Genomic DNA, 20,938 nt, shown 5'->3' with positions numbered 1-20,938 from the left:
TCTATCTAACAATAAGCATTGAAATCGGTCAAACAGTATCGGAACAGAAATCAAAATCCATCATGTTTCGAGCGTCCGCTCCATCAAAACTTTTATCCGAATGAAGCTAACGACTGCTACTCGCGCTCTACAAAACTCTCGACTTTATATTGTAGATACTGGCGCAACTCTGACGCAACTGCATAGAACGGATCCATCATTGATACGTTTGGGTGAATACATTTGGTCGTACAAATGTATTCGCAAGAAGTGACACGTTTCGAATAATATTAGCTAACACGTTTAGTTTCGAAACGAAGTAGAAAGAAAAATACCCCTGGAAGCAAGATGGTACCTACAATACCGTTACTAATTTCTGCGAACTTCCTAATTATTATTCAAAATATTTTCCACAACAGCTCGCTGATAAACACGCTGCACTTTGAAAATTCTCATTGACTCTAAACAACACCGTGCATACTAATTAAACAAAAACAATCGCGCGCGATAATATTATCCCAAAATATGCATACATTTTACGCAGAAGAAAAAATGAACGCTACGTGTACATTTTCATACGAACCGTGGGTCAAAATGAAAAACGTACCTCGCATATTCAAATAATACGAAATTTACGTCAAACAATTTTCACATGAACCTTCTATCGTGTACACCTATACTTACACACGCAACAACGCAGATACAAATAGGTACGATCCAATTCTCGTAATCAAGGGTTAAGAATTCTATCGCGACGTGACGATTTGAAGCGACGATGCTTCAGTTTGTCATAGAAATAGAAAAGAAGGAAGGAAAAAAGAGTGAAAAACGTTTCGTCCTGGGCCTGCTAGTGGACTCATCAATAAGACTACCTAGCAGGCCCTGCCTTAGACGTTGGGATATTAGGAACAGATCAGAACTTCTATATATTAGAAAGGGTAGGTCATCGAGTACTTTCAGGAAACTGTAAGTGGTGCTGGAGGCTGTCACAGATTAAAAGATTCATCCGAAATCCCTTGGTCCACGATCGCGATAATCGATCCATTATGTTCGTCGTGGTATGCACTCGCGGCAGCAATCGGTACGGATCGACGATTACGAAGACGGTTCGACGTACGGCGGGTTGACATATCGTTGGACATCGATAAGAACACGATGTAATTTTGGTATCCCGGGCCTGGGATAAAGACAGTGATAATCCGGCTTTTCGTGGGCAGGTAATAAGAGCGAGATTTCGGGGCCAGGCCCGGCTTAAAGCGCCCCGAGGGACCCCAAAGACGTTACCCGGGTGAGATCGGACGTCGATATCGAAGGTGAACGGCCGATCTCTTCGCATCGCATTATGCCACGGCGAATTTGCCCGATTCAGGTAATTCTAAATAATTTTTAGCCGGCCCTTGCCGACCATCAAGCGAGCTCGAAGCAGAAAGAGAGAGAGAGGAGCAAAGAAATGGCTGGTAAGTAGAGCTTGCCTGGACGTTTCTGGATCCAGACCGCGATTACGTGGATCTTTTGGGTTTCTACTTGGTACGTGCTTGTTATTTAGATAACGAAGAGTTTGAGGATTTTTAGCGTTGCTTTTGAAGATTTTTGTGGGTCGTTATTATCTTTACTTATTTATAAATTTTACTGGTGTACTGAGTACTTCGTTGAGTGAACTCTGTGTCTCTCTGTGTTTTTTAAATCGTGAGACGATAAATTGGACTAAACATCGTATAGAAGTACGCAATTGTCATGAGATCATGTTCTTCTGTAGATAAGCTCGCATAAGCAAACGCATTCTGCCCCTGTAATGTTAGCTGGGAGAACTTCTGAGGAACTCAGCTTATTCGGGAAATGCCAATCAGCATGTACGGGTGGTAGGTAACACCCATTGCTGTTCCTTTTGATACACTTGTCTCTCTAACTTAATCCAATATCGAATGGTTCAGTTTATCCATGAAAAACTGCGTTCTTTACTGCTAGACCAAGACTTATCTTCGTGTAAACTACTCGAAGCAAACTACAATCTTAGATGGAATTGAATCGTCGACTAGGAGAATTAGAAACACTAATCTGGGGGCTGTTTTATTATCGACTTTCAAAGTCACTCAATTTATAAGGATTAAATGATCAAATGAATCCATTTAAATACGCGTTCCCTTACATCGTCGCGTAACAGAATAGTTCGTCGAACCAGACACACTTTTCACGCCTGCTGGTCGAAACAAAACCTAGTGTTGCCAAATCCCCTAGTCGCTCGCCAGACAATTCGCTCCGCGAACAATCCGCGTCCAATCCACTTCACAATCATCAATCAACGTTCATTCAAGAATCACGTAACCATTCGGCAAATCTTCCGCACACCATCCCGCGGTATCACCGGGCACAGTTACCAAACAGCGTTCAAACATGCCAAACCTAACCCCACAGTCGAGCCACGGTCGAGCGGCAAGGCAAACATGGCCCTTCGATCCCTCCGAGTCTTCCCAATTCACGCGTCGCGTGTTCTACGCCCGCGAAGCGGCATTAAACCGAAGCCCGCACGGATCCGACTGCTCGAACCTTGATGGCAAATTTTCCGCCACCACTTTCCTCTGCCACAGCCGTAACCAATCGACTGACAAGCCGGGAAAACGAGGGAAACGCACCGTGGGCCACGTTCATCAACGAAACCCTGCGCTTCCACTGAATGAGACGAGCCCGCATTCATCGCTGCGGAGGATCGCGGGAACGGATCAAGAAGAAAATGCCCTCAACCCAGACCCTGATTATCGCACACGATCTACGCGTGGAAGATCGAATATCCACCAGGCAAATGGGTATTTATTGGAATTCCTCTTGAATGAGACAGAAACTATATCACCGTCCAGGTTCACCCATCGCTACCCCATCTTTCGGTCAAGCCACCCTCCTCTGATGCCCTCCGTTATACCCGTTCGCTTTTCATTACCGCAAACAAAGCGTCTCTGAGTTCTTCTGGTCTTCTTTTTCCGGCTGCCTGAAGGCAGAGGCCCTGATACGCCACGGAAATTGGGTAGACACTGGAAATGAATCGAGAGAGCAAATAACGCCGGGGTTGGAACGGTGGTGCAGGGATAGGGCGAGTTCAGAGGGGAAGGAGGCCTTTGTGCCCGCGATCGGCTCTCGAGTGCACTTCGACGGAAAGCGTGGAACACGATCCGAGGCGCGCGGCCGCTCGCGAGGGGTACTCGAGGGGCACCCTCGTGCACTGCCGTGGCTCGAGGAGCACCCTCGATCTGGCTGATATAGCGCCCCTCCACGGTTGTTCCATCGACTTGTACGCTCGCGGTGGGCGCCTGGTCCTCGAGGGTTGAACGTTGCCGATCGTATTTGGATCGATTCGCGATTCGTTTTGTCATTTATTTGTCCATCCGTGGTCTGGTTTCTATTTAGTCGTTCGTAAGTCTCCATTTCTGTTCTACGTTCTAGAAAATCTACAAATTTGTCGCGCTTCTTAAGGGTCAATGTTTCAAACGAAAATTCTGCACTCCGGTTTCTTCTCCTTGGTAGCATATCGGTGAATAAAAATGAGGCCCGTGCTGCGAGAAACTAAGGCGAAACTTGAGGCAGCCGGAGTTCCTTTAATTAAAAGAGGCCGCGCAGCCATTTTTTTCCCCCTGTTTTTTCTTTTTCAGAAACTTTTTTCTCCTTCCTCGACCACCGGCAACACGTGCTTAATTTATTTCAATTTCTAAGGCTGTATCGTTTTAATTAATTTCGTGCCACTTGTTTCCACTTTCTTTTTTCACCGTTCCCTAATCTTTCCTTTTCCTTTTTACCTCCTCGTGGCGCGGCTAAGTTTGACATTCCGAATGAAGGTAGCCGCGCGGTTATTTCGTAAATTTTTCCCTTCGACAACCGTGAGTAAATCAACGAGCATGTTTAAATCCGCGCAACGGTCGCTAAGAAAGTTGACTTTCGTTAATTACGAGAACCGCGTGGGCTTAATTTCGGTCCAATTTAACTACGAGCGTCTCAGGAAGGCGCGACAGTTTCATTTACAAATATTATTCGCAAGTATTTCGCGTTATCACAAATTACTACATTGCTGTCTCAGAATTTTTATCAATTTTCAAAGTCTCTCGTCAACTTGTTTCTTTTACATCGCCAATATAAATAACGTGCTCCATTCTACGTAACGCGCGTAACCACGCTCGATACAGTTACCAACAATTTTGCTGGACTTGTTTCCGCGTCACTGTGAGCCACGAAAAAAAAAGCTCGTGGCTCGACTAGGTTTGCTGAAAGAATTTCCCCCGGAGACGGTCGCGGAGCCGAACAAGGTAAACAGAGTCAGAATTCATGAAGTGGTTGGGAAGGTTTGTCCGCATAATGCGCAGCCAAGAGGCAAAGGTGCCAGCCGGCGTGCTCACCCGGCTGTTAGTCACCAGCAATTACGCGTTAATGCCTTCAGTTAACGCATTAATTATTTACACAAGATGACTGCAGGCCTGAAATTACGAGAAGCTGACGCGCTTTCGGCGTTTTCGAACCAGAAGACGCTCTGCGAGTCGTACAAGCGAACGAAGAACGATTTATCGAATGAATTTTTCCATAGCTCGATATTTCGAAGGTCAATTAATTAACAAGATTGTAATCACCAAAGAAGGTTCTCTGCTATTGCAATGTTTCACATTCGATGCGTATTCCATTTCGAAATAACCAACTCTATCCGCTACGTCAGTTATCGCCAAAGAATCAAATTTCTCCTAAAACAATTATCAACTTTCAAATAAACCGTATCCTATGTCTTCCTATTTCCAAAAAAAAAGGAACGAAAAAATAGAAATCTAAACGCAGCCAAAGAGATCACAATATTCGATATTCTAGAAAAAAAGAGAGAAAAAAGAAACGCTGTTGCGTCCGATAAATCGAGAGATCCAGTTTGCGCAACGTTTCGAAATAATCCGCACGCTGGCTGCCCCGTTCGTTTATCAGGCATCGATCGATCAAGCGAAAATTGAATTTTTCCGCGCGCACTTCCGCCCCGCGTGGCCGACGTTTCCGCGTTTCGCGCTACCAAACCCGCTGGAAACTTCGTAACGCGTAAGCGATGACCGCCGATCGTTCAGTGTCGTCTGCGGACATTAAATTAGACATCGTTGGGAACTAATGCCGTAGGCGCATACGAATGATTCATTTGCCTCGAGGGAAACCTTCTGTGGAGACCAAAACCGGACGAAAATAAAAAACAACGAAATTAAATTCAAAGTCTACGTTCTCCATAATGGCTAAACGCGTCGCAGTGTCACGTTGGTAATCATTAAAACACGCGTACCATTATTCGTTCTCGACCCATCAAGAATGCGTAACGGAAGTGACGCCCTCCATTGGCCTCGTGGGTGCCAGCAATAACTTTCGTAATCGAAACAATTTTTCCCGTTCACGAGAGGCCCGGTTAACGAGATTACGAGCATCCAGGGAGTAATTTAATCGCGATCAGCTCGATACCAATCGCCCTCCCGTTACTGGCGCCAATTTCGCGATACGATGCCGCGTTTCCTGGAAATCGAAACTCATTCCGAGCCGTAAAACAACTACGCGCTCCCCGTTGAATAATCAGCCACTCTCCACCTAACGGTTACCTGCTCCGCGTATCCGCGTCGAACGGTCCACTGTCCGCGGTAGAACGCGTACGAAACCGGGGATTCCCGTCCGTCGACCCAGTTATAGCCTCGTAATTAACTCTGCGTAACGATTATGAACGCGATTCGAGGAACTGGATCGAATCAATTTACGCACGATCCACAGACGCACCCAACTTTTAATCGCTCCGAAAAAAACTGAATTTTTTCTTATAAATTTCAATTCGTAAGTTACGTTTAATCGCTCGATCTGAAATTACCTCGCCACGGTGTGTACACACACTCCACGGAAAGCTCGAAGAGAAGAAAAGAGTGTATACAGAACGAATCGTACAAACTCGTGCTCTGCTGGATCGTTCGAGGAACCCTGGCCAAGCACCTTTCGACGACACGATCCCTTTCGACGCTGCCAAGTCAGCCATCCGTGGCATCTCCGTTCGATAAGGCACGATCGGAGCATTTCTTCGAGTGACAAATTGACGGGAGCCGTCGATCCATCGAAACGGGGCTCAGACACCGAAGAAACGAATCCTAGGTGGGCGCGAAACCGTGACTATGTGGAGAGAACGGGTATTACCAGGGGCCATGTTGGAGAACGCCACCCCCTCCAGTCGAACGAGGACGAGGGCACGTGCTTCCGGTTCGCGCGGCACCTCCGTCGCGATATTCACGGGACGTAAAACGGTAATGAGCCCGTCAATTTCGTTCGAGGGGAAGGAAGATAAAATTGGAAAAAGGGAAGACAGCCGTGGGTTGATAAGTCATGCAGCGAAAGAGTCGGATACGTGATTCGTCGACGGACCTCCATCCGGCAGTTCGAGGCTCCGGTTTCGTTTCCTCGTTTCGTCGACCGTCCCCCTCTCGCTCCTTTTTTATTCCTCCCTGCCTTTTTCTCCCCCGATTTTTCCCCATTCGACCTCTTTTCACTGATTCCGGGGGAGGATGGAAATTGCGCGAGAATCGGGCGAGTTCGCGATCGCTTCCATGAATAATAATCGGCTATGCAGAACTGATAACAGCTGGTCCCGCGACCTTCCTGAACGTTGATTGAATCTAATTTTTCGCCTAATGAAAATCACCAAGTTTCGTTTCGCCAGGTTTTTCGTGGTGATTGCGTTTTAGGATGTTCGTCGTTGCGCAGGTTGCCCAGGTAAAAAGGTTGGTCCGCGCGAGGACGCGGAGTTTGTTCGCGACAATGGGCGATGAATATTTAACCCTTTGCGCTCGAATGGCGACTCTCACTCGCCACGATGTTTCACGTGGCAACTCGAGCGGCTGTATTTATGCTGAATTTCGTTATCTCCAGTTGATAGATACGAAGTATTGGTTCGCGAATAAGCCCCTTGGGCTGTTTATGTATTTGATTGGAAAGTGACATTGTGACGTAAAATTCGTCTACGACTGTAGTCCTGAATACGATGTGTCTAGCGTTAGTACAGTTTCGACCAGTTTTTAACCAGTTAAGTGCGTTCGACGTGTATACACGTCGTTGCCTGTTTTTAATTCCGCACCCTATGGTGATCTTCTGAAACTCTAATTCCACAGTTAACTGGTTAAGTTCGAGCAAGTGTAAACAGTAATGACGTATCGAGTGTGAGAAATAGAAAAATTAGTGTAATAGACAGCGAATCCGGAAGTAGCAGCGATGACCCACAAGATCCTGGCAACTCAGAATGTTCTGGTAAGTGTTTTGTATAAATATCACACCAAACGCCACTACAGAACTTGAACTTCGATAATTCTCTTTTTCAAATTGTAAACACAGATAATATATCAATATATAACACTTATGTATGTTAATTCTTCTATAAATTCATTTAGGCGCGAAATTGTCTCGAGCAAAGGGTTAAAGTCTCTCCTGTTTGGTCACTTTTTATATCGTACACCTTTATGGTTGCGAACGTTTCAAACTTTCTACAATTCTCTTTCTTTCTATCCTCTGCAATTTTTGTAAATTACAAAGTTAAGATTAAAAATGTTATTACTCTTATCATATAATATTCGTTTGAATAATGTGAGAGAAATAATTGTTAGAAACTAAATGCAGATGTATGTGACTTTTTCACTCGTATTTATCATTGGATTGAAGAACAGATACGTCAGGTGGTTAATGCGCGATGTTCATTAATTCGTCAGCAGTCAGGGTAACTAGTTCATTAGCGGGACGAATTTTTCTTCCGCAGTATAATAATACAAACGCTGTGTTTCATTGGTTATCAGCAGCATTGTCCTTCGAGCATACGGAACAGACGGAATGAGAAGCTGACACACTAATTAATGAAGAAGCATGGGACGAATGGCGCGATGGGAAATATGGCTGTAGCATCGGTTACCTGGTTTCCTCCAATAATTAACCTCGTGTCGGTGTTGTTGTGCACCAGCGTCTCCATTACGCGCGAATATTATTCACGCGCTGCGAATATCTACTGTCACGCGTGTTCGCGGCTAAGAAACTCGTTCTCCTCGTATTTTTAATACAAACACGCGCAGCAATTTCAACGTCGGCTACCAACGGAGCTATCGTTCGATTTTAATTCAAACGAATGTAAAATCGAAACTACACGCACGTAAACGCGGTACGATAGAAATTACGTTCAACTCGCGAGTTTTGTGTTCGAATTTGAAATTCAAATTGTAATACAAATTGCAGATTTCAAACTTGAACTCGATTTTAAATTCAAATTCATGATAGATATCTCCACGATATAGAAAGATCGTGCCGAGATCAGAAGTACAGACGATGATGGACGATACGAGGAGCTTGTACCCGAGCGTGTTCACATAATTAGGAGTTCCTGCACAATGTGCTTCCAATTGCACCTGATTAAACGTAATCACCAAAAATATCACAGAATGCATAACGCTATCATCAAACTCAATCAAATATAATGAAACTTTAGCAATCGCCTACGAATAATTAATTCGTGGTCTGAGAAACTTCACCTTTACACTCACAGAATCTTCTCCGAAATAAACAAAAGCGTCGAAGCAACTGATCTTCGTCCAGAATAGAGAACTCGACGTTCTCCAGATGGTCAGAATTTTAAACGGAATTTTCTCCTCGAAAGTAACGCTGATCTGCGTGAAGCACAGCGGGTGTCAGAGTAGGAGCGTTCACAGGGTGAAAACGAAGTGAAAAGCCCTTTTTGGCGTTTCGCCAGCTTCTAGCTTTAAGAGTTAGTTGTAAGCTACTCAGAAAGAGCGAACGATCCATACGCTACCAAAACTATTTTATTTCATATACACATCACACGTTTATCGCGGTGTCGCTCGTTTTTCTTTTTTGCAAACGTGGAAAATCCCAACGAAAAGCTTTTCGTAGCTCTCGACCGGCTTACGAGAGCACCCATCGATTCCACGATGGCGCTCGTTTCGACCAGCATAATGGGAAGGGACGAAATTTGGCCCAGAGCCGTGCAATTCATGGGGAAACGAAAACGTGGTGGTAGGAAACAACGGCACTCGGATGAATGCCACGCATTCCATGGACGCTTGAAAGAGGACCTAACCGAGACCCTTGGGAGAGAGACAAACTCGAGGCGGCCCGTTCGCGCGGTCGTTTGCTTCCACCCAAAGACGTCATCGCATTCTGATCGAGGAATCTTGGAATCTCTATCGAACACGGAGAATTTACGGGCACCCGCATGCAAAACGTTGCCTCGGACCAGCGAAGTGTCCCTATATACATTCTTGCTGCTTGGAATTTAATTAGCTGCTCTGACTGCGTCGACGAACGTCGATGCTGGTAAACGGAAGACACCAAGTCGTTAGAAATAACCATGCGATTTTGAATTCTTTTCTCGTTTGTAATTTGCAATTTACCACGAGTGAAGCTGTTGCTCGACCAGTTTTGATCCGTGTGACGTTGGTACATCGATTTCATTGGTGGTTAAGATGCGTATTAACGCGGAGGCAAGATTTCCAAGCGCTACCAGGTTCGAATAACATCGTTTCGACGTAACAAAGTTCTCGTAAAGGGACGGACGATTTGAGGATAAATAAAATGCGGTTTGCAACTATGAAGAACCGCGACGCTGTTAACGAGACAACGTTACCGCGCACGGAAGCACCGGTTCGCGCAGATGGTTCCCCTCGATAAACCCCTCTTTACGTCGTGAAATTATAAAAAGGATATTCACCGTCCAAAGCGCAAATAGCTTCCCGACTTTGTGAATCCAAAATCGAGTTTCAGCTGCCCCGCGGCCGTCCCTCTCAAAGATCCAGGCGTCGCGACCAAAAGGGAGGACAACGACAAACGAAACCCATTTAAGAGCAGCGCGAAAGGAGAAAAAAAAGGGGAAAGAGCGGCGTTCCACGAGAGACGGTCGCGTAAGGTCAAAGTGCATCTCATAGAATGGCACACGAACGGCAGAGGGGCCAGCAGGGTGCGCGCAGTAATCGAGGGGGGACGTATGAAAACTGTATGAATATACATGGAGCGAGGAGGGGTCGCTACCCTCCTCGTCCCGGTTTTATGCACCTTTACACGCAGGAAACAACCTCCGCGAGGTAATTAGCATTTTACCCAGGCGACGTTTTCGCGTGGAGCTGAGAATACCGCTAAAAAGAGCTCTCTCTCTCTCTCTCTCTCTCTCTCTCTCTCTCTCTCTCTCTCTCTCTCTCTCTCTCTCTCTCTCTGACCACGAAGGACGTCTGCTTCCAGGAAAGAACGAGTCTCTTCTCCTTTTCTCGCACCCTTCTCGCCTCTCTTTCCCTCGACTATGTCATTCTTTACCCGACAAGGTTACCCGGTCCTCTTTCTTCCCGATCTTTTGTACCCTCTCGTTCGTGAAATTTTCACTTGTAAAGCGAGCTCTCTTCTATCCCATCTTTTCTAGCCTGTGCCTCGTCCCCTTTCTTTTCTTCTCCACCAAACGCAGGGTTGACCTTCCGGTGCGAAGTTGCGTCGACCCAGTTACGAACCAGCCCTTGTCGTTTCCCGACGACGACTGAGGTGTTGCTTCGAGGCGTGTTTAGAATCTTTGCAAGCCTTTAATTAATAGATTGCTTTGCTATTTGTAGTTTTAATTAGTTTTTTATGAAAGTCGATGCTAGCTTTTGTTTGATAGTGAGATAATAACGTCTCTGTTTTTACGAAGGATCTTTGATTTTTATAATCGACTGATTTTCACGTGGCTGATGTTAGACAAGGCAATATTCGTTCAGGCTATTCCCAGCTTTCGTCCTGCAGGTACGCAATCTTTTTCACTCGTTTAAATCAACGTAAATTTCCTCAACTCGGTGAGAACAATATGTCAAGCGACGAGGGGTGGATACAGTTAGCGACAAGGAAGAAAGTTCACCCTCGATGTACTGGGGAAATGAATCGTACCACAAGTTCTCCTATTCTTAATTGCCCTGGTGTGGTACGTACGCGTGTATGAATATAGAACAACGCCCAGCGCAGCTGAATGGCGTTCTTGAGTCATCCGAAACCGCAAAAGAAAAAAAAGAAGGTTCGTTACACCCGAGTCTCGCTTCTAATTAAACACTACAGATGCAGTCCTCTAGCGTCGCCTTTAAACTGCTCTTTCATCGCTGTTTTCGATATCCTTCGTTAAAAAGACACCCTCGATTATTCGTTCATGGATTTTCTAATCAATATACATTTCTATGCTGCCAATTTTTGGTTCTCGCTATATCGACTGTTGTACGATCGACGAATTATTAATTGCTGGAAATAGATGTCGATAATGGCGCACGACTAGTTGCGGATCAGCAACCGTGCTATTTCGATGCCCAAACGTCATCAGCTATGCAATCGTGTAAAATTAAATTGACGCGTTACATAAACAATGTAAGCGTACAGAATCATTCTACGGAAGATCTAAAATTATAAATCGTTGCCACAAGCCAACCTCTCCTTCGATAAGCGTCGACACTCGATCGTTCGAGATTTATTCGCCAAGTATACGGTAGCTGTCTCGATGTCGCTCTTAAGGAGCACCCTCTCGAGGCAGCTCTGGGTGCTCCAGAAGGGGCGACAAGAACGAAAATATTGCATAACGTGAAAAACAGAGGCACGAGAGCAACCCAGGAGTGCTGGAAGCAGCTTCCGCGACAAATACACCGTTTTCGTTTTACGCGATTTAACGTGCATTTTTCTCGACATCGCAGAGGCAAGAAATAAAGCATGGCGCGCGCGCGGATGCTGATACAGTGGGCATCGAGTGCTAAACCCTCTCTCGGATACGAGCGCAGGATCGAACGAAAGAACGGGACAGCCATGCGTTTTATTTAGCGACTTCTATGAGATTACGTGCAGCTTCTTGCAACAGTCGCGACGTGAACTTATGGGACGCAATTAAGAACCCCTCGCGTTCCTTCCCGAGTTTTTCTCCCTTCCTCCTTCCGGTTTGCATCTCTTTTCTACTTCGCGCGGTGACTGGAATTATTTTCCTGAATTTCGAGAGGCGACTGCCGCAGTCGTGTCGTGGCCCGTTTGTATCTGTTCGACGAGGAAAGTTTTCGTTTTTAAATGAACGCTCTTCCAGCCAAGTTGCTCAAGCGAACTACTTGGGCGCGGGGCTAATTAATTGGTGGACGGTTGAATTGGTAGCTCGAAGAGGAGCGCTGGAAACATTTGCAAGCCTCGAGAACCTTGTAACAAAGAATTATAATTGAGTAACAACCCGAAATTCAATCTCACTACCGAACAACTCCGTCCCGTCCAATTATGCCGCAACCCACATAATCTGAACCCCATCAAACCCAGCATCGTAAACAGGCAGAACGAAATTGCTCCAGAATTTCCTTCGTTTATCATCCCCCGTCTCCCAGGGAATCTCTTTCGCCGGAATTTCCACGGGACGGAAACACACGGCGCGTCTCTCGAGTCCCGCGGGCGAAAGACGGGGCGAGACGGTTCAAAGGGTTGCAAAGAAGATCGCGTTGGCAAACACGCCAGTCAAAGGGACTCGCGAAACGACCAATCAAACCTCACGCCCTCCACGCGATCGTTCTTATCAAACGCACAACACAAATATCCAGCTAATCAGCGAGAAGCGACCGTCTTAATTCGCAGCACAAGTAAACCGACCAACCCTTGCCGATTCGACGAGGAGACGAGGAGGGCCTCGAGTAAACGAGGGTGCGCCTTCCAATTCGACGAGACGAACCTAACCAACGAACGATTATACCTGCATCCTTCGTGCTTCTCTTTTTATTCCCTTCTTTTTCCTGTTTCTTTCTGTTTTATCGTTAAACGCAAACCAGCTTCGAGAGATCCCGCGGTGGAGTCCTTTCTTGTTAAGAGAACTGGCTGCGAAGGATCGTTGTTTATCACCGTATAATGGCGTCGTCTGACTGGCGGGAAAAATGTATCGGGCTCCTGAGAATCGTCGCGTTTAACGCGATTCCAGATGATACCTTCCGGACACTTGAATCGTGAATGCCTGAACCTGTTCGTGGAGATACTGTTACGGTTGGGTATAACGTGGGCTTTCAATGTCTGCGAGTGGTACCATTAATTGGATATTGTAACGTTTCGATGGCTTTTTCTCGTGGCGATGTACGATGACGATCGAAGAGTCATTCTACATGTTTTATACAATTGTTTCCTTCGCTTTTTATTGTTCTGCAGCTTGAATTCAATTTAAGTTTGTTGTCCGTTTAATTCTTTTTTTCTAAATGTTCGTTTACATTAGTCTTTAAGAGAGAGAGAGAGAAGCTTTGATAAACGAGAATAAAGATTCGCAAACACGCGAATTCTTGTATTCAATCCCGTCTGCGATTTACGAATAATCGACGGAGGGGAATGCTTTTAAAAGTTCCACGGCGAATCGTCTTCGCCTCGCGTTTCAACGAAACGGTTCGAAATTAACGAAGTTCCTGCGATTAAGAACGGGCAATTTTTCAACATAAAGCGTTGCTTAATTAAATTCCTCCGGAACGCTCGCCTTTCTTTGCCGCTGCCGATTTCGGCATCAATCGAAGCAGAAATAACTTCTTGCCCCTCTGGAAAGGACAGAGTGTCCATAAAACAGTTGTGTATCGAACGTTTCCACAAACCGCGACTCCGACCAGCTACTAAAAACGAACCGTGCAAATATGCGTTTCACAGCACTTTCGAACGCTTCCATTCTCCATTATTCCCGCGTTAAGAACGTTTCCCTGAGAGTCTCGTGAAAAAATTTCGTTCCCAGTAATGGATAATAATCGTTACACGCGGAATGGCCACGAATTCTGCTCGGATTCAGATGGACATTATCGATAATTCCAAGAAGAATCTTAACAGAACAATAACTACTACTGTGCTGCCAACGTTTTAAATTGGACAGTTTACGTACACAGACACGCGCATTATTATAAATCAAATTTCACATTAAAATAGATCAACACTTTATGGACACATTCGTAATTTGACAGACGCGCGATCGGGGGTTGATTACGTAGCCAGGCCAGTCGTGATTACGGAAATATAATCGCAAAAATAATTGCATCGAGCGATGTCAATAATTTGTGGAAACAAACGCCAGGCTCAAATTACGAGGAGGTGTTGCATAATTCTCTGTAAAATAATACGCGATTCGAGCGAGTCCTGCGATATTTTTCTCGTACGACGCAGCTCTCGCGTCTCGTGTGCGAGGCTATTAAAGGAACTTCTGTTGATTGCCCATTATTGTCAGAGAGGAGGAACTCGGGGGAATACCCCGACATTTTGCGTGGTTTAGCTGCGAATAATAATCCTCTTCTTGGAACTGCGATAACTCGTGTTTCTCGCCAACTCGAAGGATTGTCCGGAAATTGATGAATTGCGACCATTTAAACACAGATCCTTCGCTTCCATGCTTGAAAAAAAAAAAATGGTAGAAGAAGAAAATTGAATGGAAAAACGAGAAATCACAAACTAAGTTACACAATTGGATTCACAGGTTGTAACAGTCTGTTAAAGAGTTGGAGGTTTCGAACAGAAAATAAGTCGCGCGTCTGATAGGATCATTTCAACCTGTTACATCGTCCCGTAAGAGGCACCTTTATCAACGTAAACCGTGACAGGTTTGCACGGCTGGTGCCCTGACAGTTATTAGCCGCGTTCTTTTAAACGGCACATCATCGTTCCCAACTAGCTTCTCTATACCCCTCGTAGCTCGTTTTAAAACCGGTCTAACGTGGACCACTTGTCGTGTGACTTGAATTACTCAACGTCCAAACAAGACAGCGTAATCTAAATCGAGCTAAGTTCAGGGGCGCGCTGAATTTCTGTCACCTTTCACTTATCCACAACGATTAGCGTTGGCGTAATTTCGAAAATTGAAGAGAAAAGAGGACAGACGAACCCTCGTTTGGGGAGGGTGGTGAAAACTTTGCGACATCCTCGAGCAGCTATCGGCTGACAGACGCACGGTGGTCGCGATTACAGACTTTCATCGATATCAAGGCTCCCACGGTCCGCTTCAGAAAGTTCGCCGTGGCGATAGGCCAGGGTGGGCCGCGTGAACAATGGCGCACGAGGGGTGCGCGCCCCGTTTCAATTGACAACGAGGCTTAAGCTCCGTCACCGAGGCCGGAACAACAGCAGCTGATAATGTTTCCGACTGATACGAACCCGCGCACTACCCGTTCCCTTGATCTCCGTTGACACGGAAAACTCTCAATGCCGTTAAGAACGGGTATTCCACTTGCAATGGGCGACGCGAGTTCTTTGGTCCTCTTCGAATTCAGCGTCCTTTGCGATTCTTTCGCAGATACCTCTCTCTCTCTCTATCGCTGTTATTTGTTCGTTAACGTCACGAGACATTTTCCAGGAAAGCGTTACAGTATTTTTAATGCAAACCTTGGACGAACTTTCTGGTATATCGAAATTTGGAAATTTTAAAACTCTCAAGTTGAAATTCAGCGGAAAGTCAGCCAACGCATTTTAATAAGTTTAATAACCATCTGGGCTCGAGTGATACGGGAAAGGCCCTCGAAATTCGAAATGGCAACGTAATTCGATTCCGTGGAGGGTCTCTCGAGCGTTCTAGAAACAGATAAGCGTAGAAAGGAAGTGCACTCGCGATCACGGATACGTTCCTCGCAAGGGTGTGTAAGGTCAAGCCCTGGGAGGACCCGGTGGCCTACTTCTTCAACTCGGAACAGGCGAAACACTTTACTCGATTTTGATCTACTTCGTTTCCCACGCCACTACGGCGAGCCCGGCTAGATCGAAGCGCCGGCAATATCGCCCTTTTGTTTGAACAATGAAAAGCGCCGCGCAAAAATGGCAAATATTTACGTCAGGCGAAGTTTCGAATCGGAAGGAAAAATCGGGTACAGTCGAACGATCGAACGAGGTCAACAGGACGAGTTACACAATTTTTAGCCCCTCGACCTCCTTTCTCGTCCAGCTGTTCGAGCGAACTATCTGGCGAGCGACATCGCGAGTCGCAAAAGTAAGGACAAATTAATTCCTGCTCGCGCGTTAAACGAGGCGAGAGAACGCCTTGTCGCGGTGGAGCAACGTCATTTTTCATGATCGAGAGGCAAGGAAAGGGAGAGGAATATCAGACCGTCGTGGCATTCGCGAGGATGTACCGCTAAACTGCTTTCTCGAGTAAGCTGGAAACGATTCGCGGCTACGAGAGATCGATGGAGCCGCGTGCACCCCTGCCAATACGTCGATAAATCATCCTGACGAGACGAGCGAGAACTTTTTAGCGAACGAGCCACCACGGTGGTCCGAACGCAACGAAAACGATGGATTTACCGGGGACCCTTTTGTTCGCCCGTATCCTTCTGCTCTTTCCGTTCCTCCTTTTTTCTCTCTCTCTCCCTCTCTCTACCTTTTCCTTCTTCTCTTTTTTCTCCTTCATCCTGTAGCTCGACCTTCGAATTTCGCTCGGTTCGTCGCGAGGAAAATTAACGGTTACGTTAACCCGGCAGAACGCGGCCGTTACCCTCCCCCATCCGCAAGATTTATTATTACACAAGCGGAATCCGGTGTGTATTCGCAATGAAGCTGAAATAAATAGCCGGGACCAGAGTTGGTTTTAATGTTGGATCGGTAAATGAATGTTGAACACAGCGTTTCGAGTGTACCCTTCATTCTTCGTGATTGAGTTCGAGGAATCATTGCTGTCAAAAAGAAAAACGCGCTATAATATTTAATAACTATTGATCAATCGATGTAATGGAATAGCAGGAGTTTTCAGTCGTTTCAATCTGGTATACATTCGCAATGAAGCTGAAATAAATAGCCGGGACCAGAGATGGTTTTAATGTTGGATTGGTAAATGAATGTTGAACACAGCGTTTCGAATGTACCTTTCATTCTTCGTGATTGAGTTCGAGGAATCATTGCTGTCAAAAAAAAAACGCACTATAATATTTAATAATTATTGATCAATCGATGTAATGGAATAGCAGGAGTTTTCAGTCGTTTCAATCTGGTATACATTCGCAATGAAGCTGAAATAAATAGCCGGGACCAGAGATGGTTTTAATGTTGGATTGGTAAATGAATGTTGAACACAGCGTTTCGAATGTACCCTTCATTCTCAGTGATTGAGTTCGAGAAATCGTTGCTTTCAAAAAAACATGCTCTCAATATTTAGTAATTATTAATCAATCGACGTAACGGAATAGCAGTTTTCAGTCGTTTCTAAAAAAAATTCCACTGGTTTAGAAGTTAAAAAAAATTAATTCTATTCTGTTGGGGTTCAGCAACGCGAAACTACGCGCGTCCAAACCGCAACTCGAGTAACGTTTCCGTTTGATTATTCATCGCGAGACGGCGGCGAAAAACTCTGGCGTGGCTGGCCTCGACAGCAAGACGTATTTCCGCGTTAATCAGGCGGTCGAAATAAATCAACCCTCGCCAGGTATTGTTCCAGGGTCAACGGTTAGACCCCCGCGAAGACGTGCAAACGGACCAAGGAAAAGTTGCCCCCCTCGCCAGCTTCGTTCAACTTTCGTTACGATCCTTTCCTCGACCGCAGGATTTCCAGACAAGTTCCCCACCCCGGGGGGTATGATTGGAAAAGTTGAAAGGGTGGGATACTGGTTATTTCTGAACGTCGATTTGCAACGATACAGCTTCGAACCATTCGAGGGATGAAACTACCGGGATTGACGTCGAGGTTCGTTCGACTGCCCTTTTCTTCGACTCCGTTCGAAACTTCCTGCGGGGGAAATTAACCCTTTATCTGTACCTCGCGGTCATCTCGCGATGGAACTTTATTGGTAATACATTAGTCTTGCAGTGCTAATTTGCGATCGATATTCCCACGATAGTCCACGTTTTTTTTAAATATCAGTCGAACGTGATGTTTTGTGTTTTTCAGGTGAAAGCGAAGGAACTAATGTTTTCAGAAGGAATAAATAGAGAAAAGTATAAGTGGAAAGTTATTCTACTTTGCTAAACGCTGTCAGAGAGCTTGTAAAGCGACAAATGTCTAAATGAAAAAAACTTGTTTATACACGACATCGATAATCGTTGACAGCTGATAATGATAGATACCAGTGACCATTCTTTAATATTATCAGTAAATCGGAACAACTGAACACACGACATTGTAAAATACATTAAGTTAAGACGATAAGCTGACAGGAATCGACGTTTCGACGGATGATTGAAATTTAATATCTTTACAAATGCAAGTAATCTTGAGGTTTCGATAAATTGTTTAATTTTTAATTAAGCACACTTCAAACGTAATCTACGGCTGATAATATCCCGCATGCGCGTAAGTCTGTTTACTCGCGAAGCGTTATGAAAGCAAGCGTCTCTTGGGGGGAAGCCAATAAGGAACTTTCGGGGTTAGTGAAAAATATTGCGCGGAATATTCAGTGAAACTAAACTCGGGCAAATCCAATTACAAACTTCTGCGAAGTTCGCGATCTTTTTAACCGTAGCACTCGACTTCCACTTTAACGTCGCGAGACGAACATATCCTCAGCACACGCAGAGATTAATCGTCACTGGTGTAGATATCGTGCACGAGTGTCTGCACAGAAAGAACGAGACACAAAAGAGTTCTGGGAGAGACTGGGATTACCGTTATGCAAATAAGCATTCGAGGGAATAAAGGCAGAGAGAGAGAGAGAGAGAGTTTGTAACGAACTACGGTCGCGTATGGCATGCATAACGCGATGTAATGTCACGTATTATCCGTCACTGGAGTATCTTCCTGCTAATACCGGATACAACTCGAGCATTTCGCGTTCCACACGCGGCGCCCACCCTTCAACCCAGTTCCGTGTGCTTAATACGATAATCTCTGCGTCATGTGTCACTGTGCCACGCAATCGAGAGCATTTAATATTGCGATCAAATCTAGATAAATTTTGGTAAATATAATTCCACTTATCTTTTGAAGATACGTGGCGAAATTAATTTGGCAATTAATTCGATCTTTTGGATTGGAAAAAGTCCATCGAAAATGGAAAATTTCCATCGTTAACTAATCATCGAGACTTTCTGGTTCCAAAGAACCAGCGTCTGTTGCTTTCATGGAATCTGTTTCAATCTTACCTCCTAGACTTCGAGAGTCGCGCGCCACAAGAATCTCACGCTCGTTTGGCACCAAATTCTCCACGCTAAATCGGAGCAACGGAGCTCCAGCGAGCGGAATGCTCGTAGATCCACCGTCGAAATCAATGCAAACAGAACGCTGGCACGCACATGTGCCTCATTATGCACTCTTACGCGAGTTAAACGGGCACACACGGCGGAGGATGAAGAGAAAGGATTTATCAGTTACGCAACACACGTACGCGGGCGCAAACGTCTCGCGTTTGAACGAAACGCGTGTGCACGCGCAGCGAACTGTCTATATCGGTGATTGATGCGAACGTGGATCGGCTGTTCAAACCAGCCGCGATCGAACGCGGGAAATCGATCGACCCTGGAGGAATCGTGGCACCAGGGGAACGGAACGTTTAATTCGGTTTATATTCCAAGAAACGTTCCAACCAGTTCGATACGTTCCTGCGGAGCTTTGTGCAAATGTTTCTTGCCCCAGTGACGCAACGGAATGCGAATCGAGACAGGATTAAGTCATCGTTCGCAGTATCGCGAGATAGTTTTGTTTCAAATTAACGGAATACACGCGATATATAAGATTCTTTTTGATTTTGAGCGATTGTTTCGAAGCGAGACTTCTTTGAAAGAGAGAAAAATCCATTGTTTTTGTTATTAATACAATTGAAAGTACTTCGTTATTTTATGCGCTTTGACGAACAAGTTGTAAAATATGTATCATAAAACTTGACATTCATTACCACTATATAGCAATATCCATAGCACGATAATTGCGCGTGGTACTGTTTCGCAGACTTTTATTACTTTCCTCTCGAACATCGAACCAAAAGAATTTCTAGTTTTTCTGAATACATTAAAAATCTATTAAAATTCCTTCCTAGAGTTGTGCGCGGTATAAATAGAAAAAAAGGACCACGACACACACACACTCACACAGGTGCATATGTGACACGCAACGCGATAGAATGCTTGAAACGGATCTGTATTTAGCCACCATTTCTTTATTCGCGCGAAGCCATGAATTATGAAACGCGCCACCGTCGAAGCAGCTTATCATTTAAATTTATTTCCAGTATTTTCCCCTCGTATACGTCTACAGCAGCCACGCGTAATTAGTACGCGGCAGAGGGACTCGACGCTATCAAAGGCGATCTTGCCACCCCGAGTTCTCTCGGGTCTACGAAGGAGCGACGTTTCTTCCCAGAGCGAGAGCCAGTCAGTGCCCGTCTGGTGCCCGTCGCAACCCGTCGCAACGCTTGGGAACAGGCGAATATTTATCGCGGACGAGACGTTTTCTTGCCCTACGCGGCGGTGCACGCGCCTCCTTTGATTGCAGCTATCGAGGCGAGCCTGCATAATGCACCGCGCGCCGGAAACGGCGAAAGAAACCGATGGGAATCGAGGGAGACCGTGGTGAGCGCTCAGCTTGCTCTTACTCGATCGACGACGAGTTTATGCGAAATCCAGCCACGGTGGCCATGAATTCTGCTATCATTTTCAGCGTTTTGGAATTTCTCTAGCTAGAGAATGTTATATTTTCACGTCAATTGAATCGAGAAATGTGTTACTTAATTTTAAGTGAAACTATTACTGAATTAATGAACAGTGTGTGCAGGTTGAAAGCGAGGGTTTCGATAATCCAGAAAGATTGAAGAGTAGCCGTGAAAGAGCAGGAGGAGGTGTGTTACTTCAGGAATAGAGACGAACCAAGACCTTTCACGTTTCAGATTCCGCTGCGAATCGGGATCGCGGGCCACCTTTCACTTTTGATCGCGCGCGCGATCCTCTGTCCTCTCGATTAGCATAAAATCAGCCAGCGAAAGAAAGCTTCGAAGCTATCGATTCGCGTCGATAACTCGAGGAATGCAAACGCGTTGAGCAACAACGCGAAATGGTATTAATTCACTCC

At 45.5% G+C, this 20,938-nt stretch overlaps 1 protein-coding gene across 2 annotated transcripts in view; it reads right to left on the bottom strand.

Moving 5' to 3' along the window:
* Positions 1-20,938, bottom strand: part of Alpha-man-ia (alpha-Mannosidase class I a) — a 430,149-nt gene that overhangs the window by 98,881 nt on the left and 310,330 nt on the right. The gene's annotated exons all lie outside the window — the stretch shown is intronic.

Source organism: Xylocopa sonorina, chromosome 2, assembly GCF_050948175.1.
Source record: "Xylocopa sonorina isolate GNS202 chromosome 2, iyXylSono1_principal, whole genome shotgun sequence".
In the NCBI taxonomy this organism is placed as follows: Eukaryota; Metazoa; Arthropoda; class Insecta; order Hymenoptera; family Apidae; genus Xylocopa; species Xylocopa sonorina.
This window is presented reverse-complemented; position numbering and strand designations above follow the sequence as displayed.